The 13,072-nt window shown below is 42.1% G+C and overlaps 1 long non-coding RNA gene across 2 annotated transcripts in view; it reads right to left on the bottom strand.

The window, feature by feature from the left end:
* LOC125284253 overlaps positions 1-4,116 on the bottom strand; it is a 34,941-nt gene extending 30,825 nt beyond the window's left edge. For both annotated transcript variants that reach the window (XR_007191843.1, XR_007191842.1), the window contains exon 1: positions 4,030-4,116. This is a non-coding gene — a long non-coding RNA (uncharacterized LOC125284253). The remainder of the gene's footprint in view (positions 1-4,029) is intronic.
* Positions 4,117-13,072: the final 8,956 nt, after the last annotated feature.

Below are 13,072 nucleotides of genomic sequence, written 5' to 3'. Positions count from 1 at the left end.
ATATGTCGAACCTGTGTTGCCAATTAGCAAGGGTGTGTGTGTGTGTGTGTGTGTGTGTGAATTGGTGACTTATTTCCTAGTGGTGACAATACCCTAGGTGGCGTAGTCTGCTACTACTTTCCCCTCTTGAATCTGCCACATTTGCATGTGCAGTCATACTTGCGTAATACACGTTGTACACATTAGCCTGCTGATACATTTGCATGTCCGAACGTATTGTATTTCATTCACTTATACTTTCCTTTCCCCTTTTGTATGGGTTTATTTCAGAACCACACAACAAAGTATCTCAACTCGGCTTCAATAAAGAAGATTACTTGGAATTGGTGGTGCTCGTCTCATTCAAGATTAGTTTAGCAGTCCTGACCGACTGGCTGTAGCACTTCAAATTACCTCCGTAACAGAATAATTATACAGTCCTTTAAATTAGTATTCCTCCATTTCATTGAGCCTTTGGCTCCAAATCCGTTTCCCATTCAATCTTTAAACAACAACGAGGCGGCGCGGCGCACGCTTCTTCGCACGCATAGACAGTAAAAGGGGAAAAACTTGCTCGTCTGGTGTAGCAAATGGAAGCATATCTTTGCAAAACTTCTGTGGCCATTCCATGTTCGTCAAATACGGTTCTTGTATGATTGTTCAAGGACTGAAAAACAATTTTGTGGCATGCATGACTGAGCAGGACTGTGCATTACCTTTTTTGTCAAATCATGGAGAGATTTCAGGTGTGCAATAACTTTAAAAGGTGTCTTCATATGTTAGGGTGGTGTGGGCGATTGGCCTACTATTGAAATGTTAAAACCGAATTGTCCACTGAAATCAGAACTTAAACAACCCCTGAATCCACAATGATGGTAAAATTTGTAACCCAAATTTTTAATTGCACAAAAAGATTATTGCTTTTTTTGTTAAAAAAAGAGTCCCCATGCAAACTTTGAAATGAACAAACTGAACAAAAATGTTGGTAGTGTTGCATTTTAGACATATAGGCCTACACAATATTGATAATTTAAAAGTAAAAATCACATAGCCCTATTATTTAGGAGGACTACCCTCGCAAAAAAGGGGTGAGGGTCTGTTTGTTTCAAATGAGTAGCCCTCCATATTATTTCGGGTCTTCAGGTAGCCCTCATTCCCAAAAAAATTGGAGACCCCTGGGCTATAGGATGCTCTATGGGCTATAGGATGCCATGACCCATCCACAGAGCTCTATGGGCTATAGGATGCCATGACCCATCCACAGGGCTCTATGGGCTATAGGATGCCATGACCCATCCACAGAGCTCTATGGGCTATAGGATGCTTTATGGGCTATAGGATGCTATAGGATGCTCTATGGGCTATAGGATGCTATAGGATGCTCTATGGGCTATAGGATGCCATGACCCATGCTTTATGGGCTATAGGATGCTATAGGATGCTTTATGGGCTATAGGATGCCATGAGCCATGCTCTATGGGCTATAGGATGCTATGGGCTATAGGGGCTATAGGATGCTATAGGATGCTTTATGGGCTATAGGATGCCATGAGCCATGCTCTATGGGCTATAGGATGCTATAGGATGCTCTATGGGCTATAGGATGCCATGAGCCATGCTTTATGGGCTATAGGATGCCATGAGCCATGCTTTATGGGCTATAGGATGCTCTATGGGCTATAGGATGCCATGAGCCATGCTCTATGGGCTATAGGATGCTATAGGATGCTCTATGGGCTATAGGATGCCATGAGCCATGCTTTATGGGCTATAGGATGCTCTATGGGCTATAGGATGCCATGAGCCATGCTCTATGGGCTATAGGATGCTATAGGATGCTCTATGGGCTATAGGATGCCATGAGCCATGCTTTATGGGCTATAGGATGCTCTATGGGCTATAGGATGCCATGAGCCATGCTCTATGGGCTATAGGATGCTATAGGATGCTCTATGGGCTATAGGATGCCATGAGCCATGCTTTATGGGCTATAGGATGCTCTATGGGCTATAGGATGCCATGAGCCATGCTCTATGGGCTATAGGATGCTCTATGGGCTGTAGGATGCTATAGGATGCTCTATGGGCTATAGGATGCTATAGGATGCTCTATGGGCTATAGGATGCTATAGGATGCTTTATGGGCTATAGGATGCTATAGGATGCTCTATGGGCTATAGGATGCCATGAGCCATGCTCTATGGGCTATAGGATGCTATAGGATGCTCTATGGGCTATAGGATGCTATAGGATGCCATGGGCCATAGGATTTATAGGATGCTATATAGGATGCTATAGGATGCTTTATGGGCTATAGGATGCCATGACCCATGCTTTATGGGCTATATGATGCTATAGGATATGACCCATGCTTTATGGGCTATAGGATGCTATAGGGATGCTCTATGGGCTATAGGATGCTATGAGGATGCTTTATGGGCTATAGGATGCCATGAGCTGCTTTATGGGCTATAGGATGCCATGACCCATGCTTTATGGGCTATAGGATGCTATAGGATGCTCTATGGGCCATGGATTCCATGAGCCATGCTCTATGGGCTATAGGATGCTCTATGGGATGCCATAGGATGCTCTATGGGCTATAGGATGCTATAGGATGCTTTATATGGGCTATAGGATGCTATAGGATGCTCTATGGGCTATAGGATGCTATAGGCCATGCTCTATGGGCTATAGGATGCTATAGGATGCTCTATGGGCTATAGGATGCCATGAGCCATGCTCTATGGGCTATAGGATGCTATAGGATGCTCTATGGGCTATAGGATGCCATGAGCCATGCTCTATGGGCGCTTTGCACAAAAGGGACGCAATGCAGCCACTATGTTTCTGGTGGAGCGTTAACTCTGTGCTCTGTGGATGGGCAACGGCATCTTCTTCCAGTAGCAGCAACTGGAATCCATGCATTTCCACGGAATTATTTTTGGAATCTGATCCTTTATCATACCTGTTCATTCTTACTCGTCGCTCGACTTATCCTGACTAAATTCAAGATGGCTGCAAACGCTAAACTTCATGAAGATACTGTCTGTATAAATCGTCTTGTAAGTAAACTACCAGTGCTTTTTCAAAGTTCTCAATGTCTCGTTTTAAATGTCAGGGCCCTCGGAAGTCTACCAATGAAGTGTGGAGATACATTGAGCCTCGTAAATGGTGTAAAACAGTGATTTATTTTGCATAGCTAGCCGATGCGAAGCACCACCATTGAAAAAGCTGTTGGTAGCATCGTCGGCTAACTGGGCGCCAGATTTTGGAGTGCAGGGGACAAGCCGAGATGGGCTATGAAACATACGTTCACACTCGGTATCATGTTTCAACACCCTTTAGGTCAATATCACACCGGAATTCTCCTTTAACTTGCGTAAATTCTTCATCGTAGCATGCTGATTCACTAGTGCCACACCCAGCCGGGTCTGTGTAGACACTAATTACATTAACAATACTTGCTACAGCAACTCAGGGAGCATATTCTGCTTCTAACTTTATCTTTACTCTGACACTGAATATCTTGTTTACCCAATAATAACAATTTTAACTCATAACTCATAAATCCTTCTTCATCGTAACATGCTGATTTACTAGGTGCCACACCCAACGGGGTCTGTGTAGACACTAATTACATTAATAGTGGCAGGTTCAAACACACCTGGTCTGTGTAGACACTAATTACATTAATAGTGGCAGGTTCAAACACACCTGACTCTACCGGACACAAACAAGCAGTATGTGAAAAGAGCCTATTGCCCTGGACCTGATGCCATGCCCCATGCTCTATTGCCCTGGACCTGATGCAGTATCAGTGTAGCAATATTTCAGAGGAGGTACAATGTATATCAAATGCAAAACATAAATGTGAACTGTTACCTGTTTATTATCAAATACAAAACATAAATGTGAACTGTTATCTGTTTATTATCAAATATAAAACATGTAGATGTGAACTGTTACCTGTTTATTATCAAATATAAAACATAAATGTGAACTGTTACCTGTTTATTATCAAATATAAAACATAAATGTGAACTGTTACCTGTTTGTTGTCCTTGTTGAAATGTCTGCGATTAAAAAATGTGTTTCCACTGAAGAGTAGAGAGTGATGATTTAAAGGATGTGCCAAACAAACTCCTTAGTCACCTGTAACAAAGTGATGCATGGTCACAGGTCTTCAAGCTTTTGTGTGAGGAGACCGGAAAGACCTAAATGTAGGAACAGTGGCTTGAGGGCATGTGGTCAATTTGAAGAATGTGCGGAATTGTGTATGTTCAAATACATATAAAACCTGTTTTTAGGAACACAGCCATATTTCAAGTTTGTGCCTGAAATTGCACAGCACCTGCTTCAGCCACTGTTCTCACCGAGTTTGCCCTATAATCAAATGCTTGACCTCATTGGAAAGCTGAGACCATGTAGTTTCTTGAAAAATCTTTCTTTCTGCCAGATAACAAGCATCTCTGAATCATGCGTTTTGTAAAACGCCCTATGGCAACTCCCTATAGGACTTTTGGTTGCCCAAAATGCATACTGACAATCAAAGACTTACTGCATATTATCCCCTTTGTGTAAAAGCATAATGTTTGCTAAGCTTGCTACATCCTTCCTTCTCAAATGACTTGAAAAGGCCGTTTGCACAATTTCACAAATAATCACAGGGACTGAAAAATACCTAAGGGACCGTTCGTTATTTAGAAACGGGATCACCGGAGGGATTTTGAATGCTTCGATTAAAAGTTGCATAACCCTACCCTGCCTGCTATATAATTTTCAAAAATGACATGACCCTCCCCAGCCAATTGTCAATGTCTTCGGCCCACGCTCTTACGCGCTATGAAAACACATCAACATATGCTACTGCCTAAAATCAACCTCTGCTTTCTGATCTTACACATCACACTTCACCAAGATGGTGGCCATTTCAGTAGATTTACTCACTAACATTGTTGTGGAAACACAATAAGCATGGAAACTAAACGCACACTTCCTGCAACTGCATTAGCCTACTTGAAAAGTTACTCCTCTAGTAAGTATTCACATGAAATAAAGCATTGAGACCATTCAACAAAGCACACTGGTTAATAACTAATTCAACACATGAACTTGTTGCTATGGACTCGTCTCTAGGCTTCCTCAGTCATTGTAAAGCTGCCGAAGCTGAACATTATCCAAAACTCAATTTTTCATACGAGCGTCAATTTGGGAGCTTGCTACACTCCTTCCTTCTCAAATGACTTGAAAAGGCCGTTTGCACAATTTCACAAATAATCACAGGGACCGAAAACTACCTAACATGCCAACTTTTTCCGGGTTTATCATTTTAACGTTCCCCGCTGTCTTGCCGTTTTTTAATATTTTCCGTAGAATATCCCATATTACTGTAATACTCTCATAACATTAGTCCTGCATTCTGGCCTGTCTCTGTGTTGTCCTGTTGTTACCCCTTGCCCTTCCAGTGAAACAGATGTATTCAAATCATCGTTTTGCTTGCTTAAATGCGAACTCAGAGTGATGTTAACCTAGGCCTATTTAAGTTAACGACGTGGTTGTCGTGAGAGCACGATTCATTAGCGCTTGCAGCGTTCGGGCGTAGGCTATGCCTACGTGCGCACCTGCCATGCTACTCAGCTAGACAAAGAATTCCCCCTGTATATTCACTCCAAGTTGGCCTACCATAACTTACCAACTCTGTAGACCATAAACTGGCTTTATGAAGCAGAATTACGCACTGCTACTTGGAACGTAACACATTTTTGTTGGCAGGAGAGAGAATGACAGCGATTAACAAATTGCACTTGTTGCTGGTTACCAATAAATACTATATATTTTTTTTGCAAACAACAAAAACAGAAAGGTGGAGACAGCAAAGCTAGAGATGGGCAGGAACGAGGTCAATTGGTAGAAATGCTTGTCAAAACGTTAGGAGCTGGATGTGTGGATGAATGAAGCACAAGTATGCTTTATGTTAAGCATGCACACTGTTTAAAGTTAGGCTACACGGTAAACTACAAGTAAACCAAAGTTAAATTTAACTTTTTAGGGCTGGATAAAGTTGACCAAATGGATATAGGCTGTCAGGCGTGAATAAAGTAGGCTACTTTGTTGCTCCAACCCTTCCAACGTTAATGGGGACGAATGTTGACATTTTCCGTATTTTGCGTGAGAAACCCGGGAAATCTCCCTTATTTTCATTGTTGAATGTTGACAGAGCTATGGAACGAAAGAAAATGTTATATGGCGACAGAAATCAACAATCAAACAAGCCACTTTGATTTTTTGCTGTTTTCATTAATACAAAAGATGGGTGACCCTCCCTCCTAGACAAAAAAAAGTTAGGTGACCCTCCCCTCAACAAAGAATAAAAAGACATGACCCTCCCCTATTTTCCTCCGGTGGCCCCATGTATAAATAACGAACGGTCCCCTAAACATTCAACGGGAACCCAACTTTATTACAAGGTAGTCTAGTCTGTTTTGCCTTGTATTGTTTAGGTAGATAATACAGAAGTTATGTCGGCTGGGATATATGCTGTATGAAGTTAGGGTCTGTGCTCAGGGGCCCTGTGACTCCCCTAATCCCTCCATTCTCTTCAGATAGAACACAACATCACCATGCAGCGGTCATATTACATCCCACTATTTGGTGCACCTTGAATTTAATATACAAATTGAGTGTACTGTGGAACACTTGATTTGCACAACACCTGTATTGTGTTGTGCTCATCCTCCACCATAACTGAGAAGTTGGTTGCCAGTGTGCCCTGTCTGTGTGCATGTGTATGTAGGTAGGGTCCCGTAAATCAGTGTTCAGTGCACGGAAGGGAACAGGTGTGGTGACCTGAGGCATTATTGACAAACCATGATATAGTAACCTCCCCACAGCCCCAGGCCCAGACATAGCTTAAGTTTTGCAACATCCAGATTTTTCTCATACTGGACTATGAGCTCAGGGCTTCACACTAACTTCTTTTTTATACTAGGAGCACAATTGGGAAGTTTAGGCATGCACACTTTTAATTTGAGTTAGCTAAATATTTTAGGAAGTTAACGACGTGGTTGTCGTGAGAGCACGATTCATTAGCGCTTGCAGCGTTCGGGCGTAGCCTATGCCTACGTGCGCACCTGCCATGCTACTCAGCTAGACAAAGAATTCCCCCTGTATATTCACTCCAAGTTGGCCTACCATAACTTTCCAACTCTGTAGACCATAAACTGGCTATTTATATGACCAAATGTATTTGTTCAACTTTATGAAGCAGAATTACGCACTGCTACTTGGAACGTAACACATTTTTGTTGGCAGGAGAGAGAATGACAGCGATTAACAAATTGCACTTGTTGCTGGTTACCAATAAATACTATATATTTTTTTTTGCAAACAACAAAAACAGAAAGGTGGAGACAGCAAAGCTAGAGATGGGCAGGAACGAGGTCAATTGGTAGAAATGCTTGTCAAAACGTTAGGGGCTGGATGTGTGGATGAATGAAGCACAAGTATGCTTTATGTTAAGCATGCACACTGTTTAAAGTTAGGCTACACGGTAAACTACAAGTAAACCAAAGTTAAATTTAACTTTTTAGGGCTGGATAAAGTTGACCAAATGGATATAGGCTGTCAGGCGTGAATAAAGTAGACTACTTTGTTGCTCCAACCCTTCCAACGTTAATGGGGACGAATGTTGACATTTTCCGTATTTTTCGTGAGAAACCCGGAAATCTCCCTTATTTTCATTGTTGAATGTTGACAGAGCTATGGAACGAAAGAAAATGTTATATGGCGACAGAAATCAACAATCAAACAAGCCACTTTGATTTTTTGCTGTTTTCATTAATACAAAAGATGGGTGACCCTCCCTCCTAGACAAAAAAAAGTTAGGTGACCCTCCCCTCAACAAAGAATAAAAAGACATGACCCTCCCCTATTTTCCTCCGGTGGCCCCATGTATAAATAACGAACGGTCCCTAAACATTCAACGGGAACCCAACTTTACGTACAAGGTAGTCGAGTCTGTTTTGCCTTGTATTGTTTAGGTAGATAATACAGAAGTTATGTTGGCACAGGATATATGCTGTATGAAGTTAGGGTCTGTGCTCAGTGGCCCTGTGACTCCTAATCCCTCCATTCTCCTCAGATAGAACACAACATCACCATGCAGCGGTCATATTACATCCCACTATTTGGTGCACCTTGAATTTAATATACAAATTGAGTGTACTGTGGAACACTTTGATTTTGCACAACACCTGTATTGTGTTGTGCTCATCCTCCACCATAACTGAGAAGTGGGTTGCCAGTGTGCCCTGTCTGTGTGCATGTGTATGTAGGTAGGGTCCCGTAAATCAGTGTTCAGTGCACGGAAGGGAACAGGTGTGGTGACCTGAGGCATTATTGACAAACCATGATATAGTAACCTCCCCACAGCCCCAGGCCCAGACATAGCTTAAGTTTTGCAACATCCAGATTTTTCTCATACTGGACTATGAGCTCAGGGCTTCACACTAACTTCTTTTTTATACTAGGAGCACAATTGGGAAGTTTAGGCATGCACACTTTTAATTTGAGTTAGCTAAATATTTTAGGAAGTTAACGACGTGGTTGTCGTGAGAGCACGATTCATTAGCTTGTGAGCGTCGGGCGTAGGCTATGCCTACGTGCGCACCTGCCATGCTACTCAGCTAGACAAAGAATTCCCCCTGTATATTCACTCCAAGTTGGCCTACCATAACTTTCCAACTCTGTAGACCATAAACTGGCTATTTATATGACCAAATGTATTTGTTCAACTTTATGAAGCAGAATTACGCACTGCTACTTGGAGCGTAACACATTTTTGTTGGCAGGAGAGAGAATGACAGCGATTAACAAATTGCACTTGTTGCTGGTTACCAATAAATACTATATATTTTTTTGCAAACAACAAAAACAGAAAGGTGGAGACAGCAAAGCTAGAGATGGGCAGGAACGAGGTCAATTGGTAGAAATGCTTGTCAAAACGTTAGGAGCTGGATGTGTGGATGAATGAAGCACAAGTATGCTTTATGTTAAGCATGCACACTGTTTAAAGTTAGGCTACACGGTAAACTACAAGTAAAACCAAAGTTAAATTTAACTTTTTAGGGCTGGATAAAGTTGACCAAATGGATATAGGCTGTCAGGCGTGAATAAAGTAGGGCTACTTTGTTGCTCCAACACTTCCAACGTTAATGGGGGCCGAATGTTGACATTTTCCGTATTTTTTGCGTGAGAAACCGGGAAATCTCGCTTATTTTCATTGTTGAATGTAGACAGAGCTATGGAACGAAAAGAAAATGTTATATGGCGACAGAAATCAACAATCAAACAAGCCACTTTGATTTTTGCTGTTTTCATTAATACAAAAAGATGGGTGACCCTCCCTCCTAGACAAAAAAAGTTAGGTGACCCTCCCTCAACAAAGAATAAAAAGACATGACCCTCCCTATTTTCCTCCGGTGGCCCCATGTATAAATAACGAACGGCCCCTAAACATTCAACGGGAACCCAACTTTACGTACAAGGTAGTCGAGTCTGTTTTGCCTTGTATTGTTTAGGTAGATAGTACAGAAGTTATGTCGGCACAGGATATATGCTGTATGAAGTTAGGGTCTGTGCTCAGGGGCCCTGTGACTCCTAATCCCTCCATTCTCCTCAGATAGAACACAACATCACCATGCAGCGGTCATATTACATCCCACTATTTGGTGCACCTTGAATTTAATATACAAATTGAGTGTACTGTGGAACACTTGATTTGCACAACACCTGTATTGTGTTGTGCTCATCCTCCACCATAACTGAGAAGTGGGTTGCCAGTGTGCCCTGTCTGTGTGCATGTGTATGTAGGTAGGGTCCCGTAAATCAGTGTTCAGTGCACGGAAGGGAACAGGTGTGGTGACCTGAGGCATTATTGACAAACCATGATATAGTAACCTCCCCACAGCCCCAGGCCCAGACATAGCTTAAGTTTTGCAACATCCAGATTTTTCTCATACTGGACTATGAGCTCAGGGCTTCACACTAACTTCTTTTTTATACTAGGAGCACAATTGGGAAGTTTAGGCATGCACACTTTTAATTTGAGTTAGCTAAATATTTTAGGAAGGAAACTGATAAGTCATAAAAATGTACTATTCCTACAAAACAACTATACTAATAATGTAGAGCAAGTGACTCTGTTTCAGTGAGTAAAGATTAATTTTGGAATCTAAGAAGACACATTTCGCAGAAACATGAGTGTGTGCTATGGAGAGCAAATAAAAACTTGAGCAATGAATATGCCTCATATCAAGTAGAAAGCTAAAGTAAAACTTGGATGCTAAGCCTGTATTCTTTAGGCAATTAATCCCACTGATCCCTTTTTACATTTGTTCAGATAGATAGATAGATAGATACTTTATTGATCCCCAAGGGGAAATTCAAGAACACGCACAGCACATCACACAGCACATCGACACTTGACTCCATGGCCTAGGCTAGGCCACTGGCGGATGGACACTTATTTGTTTGTTTGTTAGGTAATTCAAACTTTAGGTTTGGTGCAATTTTTGTAAATGTGTACTTTTTTTAAACGTAATTTGTCTGTATTTAATAAATTGTGTTAGACAACACGGTCGATTCTCTGTTCATTGGAATAGCCTTCTCATGACCTCACTGTATTTGTATTAGCACAATATTTGTTGAGAATGAATAAGGCTTAGCAAAATAAAACGAAGAAAATATTCGTTGCCATAAGGCTGGTCACAGGATGTCGGATTGAGAATGAAGATAAAATTAAAATTAAGAAAACACACTTTGTTCCAAACTCTTTACGTAAATGCAATAGGCCTACAGACATCCCAAGTCTCCCGGAAGTTCCGGGAGTCTCCCGCATATTGATAGCGGCTCCCTGACGTCCGCAAATTAGATAAAATGTCCCGGAATCTACAGTGAGCGATCAAGAGCGCGTGTGCATCTGAGTGTAGCGCGCACACGACGGGGAAGAGAGAGGGGTGGTGCGTGTGTGCCTGAGCGCATCAAAGACAGAGAGCATCCTGATTGACCTGTTTCGCTAAATCAACCAATCAGTTTTCAGTGTAGGCGGGCTTTTATCTCTTTTCTCCCGAACTTAATCAGTTTAGTGTATAGGAACAGGAGCATCATGGCAGAGTCAGTGGCTCAAAAAAAGGAAAAAGTAAGACCCATTTCAAAGTGTAGGCTACCCTTGTCTCATAAGAGTAAAAAATTATGATAGGCCTAATCTTGCACGCTGCACTGTTTGTAACAGTGACTTTAGCATTGCCCATGGCGGGTTAAATGATTGCAAAAGACATGTTGAGGGGAGTTTAACAAGTGCCAATTCATGTGCATATTATTCAGGCCTATAGCCTACTAGATGGCTAGTTGCCAAGGCCAAATGCCTTGGCAACTCGGAACGCAAATAGCCTAGGAACCTCCATGCCAGGCACACATTTTCTGGGCTGTAGTTTGCAGGTGCGTATCCCACAAAAGGCACCTGCTGCAAATAGCCTATAGGAACCTCCATGCAGTCACACGTTTAATGGGCTGTAGTTAGCAGGTGCGTAACATCCCACAAAAGGCACCTGCCATTGGGGGAGGGAATGGGATGGGGAGAGGGAATGCTTTTGGGAAAATAAACTGAAAAAATGAACCATTTCACCGTCATGTTGTTAGTATGTGCTATGTGAGGTTCATTGCAATTATTATTAATCAGCGCAATTACGTGACTACTTCAAGTACTACCCACAATAGGCTAAATGCTTTTCTTTATCTTCTTTCGAGCCTACATGTGCGCTTTGTGTGCACTTAGGCTTGTTTACAGACACATCATGCAATATATCACATAAAAGAGTTCACAACTGCACGTGTACATATAGTTTAATTTTATTTACAACAGTTAGCACAACAATATGCCTATAGGGTGACAAAACGTTTCTGCCTTCTTGAAGCATCAAAATGTTACATTATTGATAGACTAAGTGGAATTGTCCACGGACTTTTCATGATCATTCCCGCGGCATGATGGTCATGATGGCCTCTCTGATGCGCTGTGCGTAACCTGCCTGCGGTGCGTGCAGGACCTCTGGGTCAGCCTCCAGAGGAGGCAGGTCACGCTCTTTCATCGATGCTGCGGATGTTGTGGATGTAATGGAAAACATGCTGCATTGTTGCAACAACATTCAAAACGAACGTGCTGTATTCATCCTCCATGCTGTCTGTGGTAAAACAAAAACAGTAGCCTACTACTAGCCCTGTGACAGCGGCCGCATATATTCTGCGTCATATTCCGCTTCTTGCGAACTTGAGCGATACGTCATAGCCCACCCCCTGCAAGCCCCCACCCCTCACTCAACCATACGGAGATTCTGTAATGTGTGTGTATGTCGTTCACACATAGGTCCGTATAAGGTCCGCAGGTTAGCATCATATCTGAATCATCCGAAGGGTAGAACCTCCGTTTGACAAACCTCTGCATACACCCGGAGGTTATATCTGAAAGCCCTTATTGATAAAAGGTGTGCCTTTCTAAGTGGGTCAAGTCTGTGTCAAATCAGACAGAATTCACGAAAATGGTTGCTGCACTGTCTCAGAATTTCATCAAAGTTTATAATCTCAAAAAGAACATCTGTAAATGAGTAATATTCTGTTCCAATGTGGTCATATTTTCTTTGCCCTTAAATGTTTACACTCTAAAAAACGCCTTATCGTGGGAACGGATGTCCATGAGAGGACCAGGTGGGGTGATACATGCTATGTCACTGATTTTGACAAAACTTGGCCAGTTTGAAGGGTCCATCTAAAAACTCAAAAAGCCAAAATAGTACACATTTAAAACAATGCAGGGGGAGTTAGGGCCCATTCCTTGTTTTAGGCCAAAACACCTAAAAAAGGCCAAAAATTGCATAAAATGTTGACGTCCCTCCTGCTGTCAGATTTAAACACAGCAAAATAATATTTCATGCCATCCACCCAAGTTTAGTTTAAAACTGGGGTTACAAGGCATATAGTGTGATGGCTGTCAGTCCAGAACTGCGCGTGTCCACTACGTCACAGGTCTAGGTCATTGT

Source organism: Alosa alosa, chromosome 19 (genome assembly GCF_017589495.1).
Source record: "Alosa alosa isolate M-15738 ecotype Scorff River chromosome 19, AALO_Geno_1.1, whole genome shotgun sequence".
In the NCBI taxonomy this organism is placed as follows: domain Eukaryota; kingdom Metazoa; phylum Chordata; class Actinopteri; order Clupeiformes; family Clupeidae; genus Alosa; species Alosa alosa.
This window is presented reverse-complemented; position numbering and strand designations above follow the sequence as displayed.